The sequence below is a fragment of the Dipteris shenzhenensis genome, chromosome 2 (genome assembly GCF_047967505.1).
Source record: "Dipteris shenzhenensis isolate YYH24624 ecotype China chromosome 2, Dip_SZ_1.0, whole genome shotgun sequence".
Lineage (NCBI taxonomy): Eukaryota > Viridiplantae > Streptophyta > Polypodiopsida > Gleicheniales > Dipteridaceae > Dipteris > Dipteris shenzhenensis.
Window position 1 is genome coordinate 18215714 of NC_141597.1, and position 1976 is coordinate 18217689.

The following is a 1976-nucleotide window of genomic DNA, read 5'->3' on the forward strand; positions in this document are numbered from 1 at the left end:
AGGGCACAGCTAGAGAGCACACCACAAATGACTAACTGTACACTAGAATTAGTTGAAAAAATAGAATATATACAAACCCTTTTAGGGTTAGGGGATCTAACCCTTTCCTTTATAGCACTCTATAAGGTTAGTGCTATGCACATATGATCACGTGATGGTGCTATGCACACATGATCACATGATGTTGAGCGTGAACTCTCAACATGCCCTTCCAACCCTCTGCCATAGCCACTCCCTGCCCTGCCCTCAGCTGCGCGTATCCACCTCTAGCCTCAACCTCACTCCTCGCATATACACCTCCAGCAGCCTCAGCACTACAGTGCCCTCTGCTATCCCTACACCCGCTGATGCTATATCAATAGCGCATTTCATGAGGAAATCTTTGGTTCATGGTGCATGCGGGAGGGAGCGATGAAGGTGGAGGTGGAGAGAAAGGGGGCAGGGTGGGTTGAGGAAGCATGCCAGAGGAAGGAGCGAGAACCAGACCTGAGCAAGAACTAGACCTCAGAGGAAGGAGCGATTCTAAGCGAGAACCAAACCTCAGAGGAAGCTCGCAGCTTTCAATGTCTTCGAGAACTATCTTCGATGGGCAAGAAATGCATGTGAAGGAGGTGTGTGGGCGACGAGGCGGGGGTGTGTGGGCGGAGGGGGAGGGAGCGACCCTAAATTTTTCTCCGCAATCAAACACCTCACCTTTTTTTATCATCCTTAACGAATTTTATGAATTGCGTGGGCGGTGAGGCGGGGGTGTGTGGACCTCCAGGGGGAGGGGTAGGGTAGGCTGAGTGGAGGGTAGTGAGGTAGAGGAGGAAGGAGAGTTATATAAACTAGGGGTAGGGAAAGTTAGATTAGATTAAGGGGTTTAATGAGATTAGAATAGGGGCTTATTAGATCACCAAATAATTTTTCAATGAATCTTTCAAATCTTTAAAGTTTTGTTAATCTAATGCAAATTTTTAATGCAGACACCAATGAAACACAAAATTACAAACTTATTCGAACAAATCCCAAAATTACAAACTTATTCGAACAAATCCCGTGGAAATCGGATGCTTGAATGTGGAGATCAAGAATTTTTTAGATTAGGAGATCCATTAGCATGTGTTAGAATCTTCCATTGATGCAGTATGGTGCTAGTTTAGCCATTCTCAAGGCACCTCTTTATTTTCTCAGTAAAAGGTTTTCCCTTAATAAAATTTTTGTTTTCCTTGCCTACCTGGCAATTTGAAAGCTGAAAGAGAGAGAGAGAATAAGAAGAAGAAGAGAGAGAGAGAGAGACAAAAGTATTTCCCTCGATAAAGTTTTTGTTTTCTAGCCAACAAAATTGACGTGATTGATTCGACGGCTGCAGGATTCGAACCTGCGCGGGCAAAGCCCAACAGATTTCGAGTCTGTCGCCTTAACCACTCGGCCAAGCCGTCGAGTGGTTATTCAGATTCTGCAGAAATGTATTATATACAGATCTTAAGTTTCTGGAGGCCGATCAACTCCAGCTGAGCGTGAGCTGTACAGATTGTGTAGGATGCAGGCGGCATTTTGTGTAGCACATCCTGACCAGGGTGATCAAATCTGCAAGTCACGCAGAATGGGCTCTCCAAGATGATTGCTCGCAGCACATATTGTCCCTTTGGTTGAACATGCCGAGATCCAACTAATCTGATGCGATCCCTTGCTCTCCTTCAAAACGACGCACTACAACTGACTCACGCTCTTTCCACTACGGCAGCTATCTGTTTTCTTCCTCTGAAGGCTCTGACATATTTCCCAGCTCGCTCTTCATATAAGTACCTTAGCCCAGACATGTACCCCATTCTCTGCGGCTTCTGCAGCACGTCTGTGCAGGGGGCTGTAAGCATTATCCAAGGTGGGCATTATTATCAACCCTTCGAAACTGCGGCTGGACTCGACGTCGTAACCAACAGCATCCCTAAGATTGACATGTGCTGCGTGACCTCCCAACATTAGGCAGCAAGCAT

General features: G+C 46.1%; 1 non-coding gene across 1 annotated transcript; it reads right to left on the bottom strand.

Moving 5' to 3' along the window:
• Positions 1 to 1339: 1339 nt before the first annotated feature.
• Positions 1340 to 1421, bottom strand: TRNAS-CGA (transfer RNA serine (anticodon CGA)). Its single transcript has one exon. It is a non-coding gene; the product is annotated as a tRNA-Ser (tRNA).
• Positions 1422 to 1976: the final 555 nt, after the last annotated feature.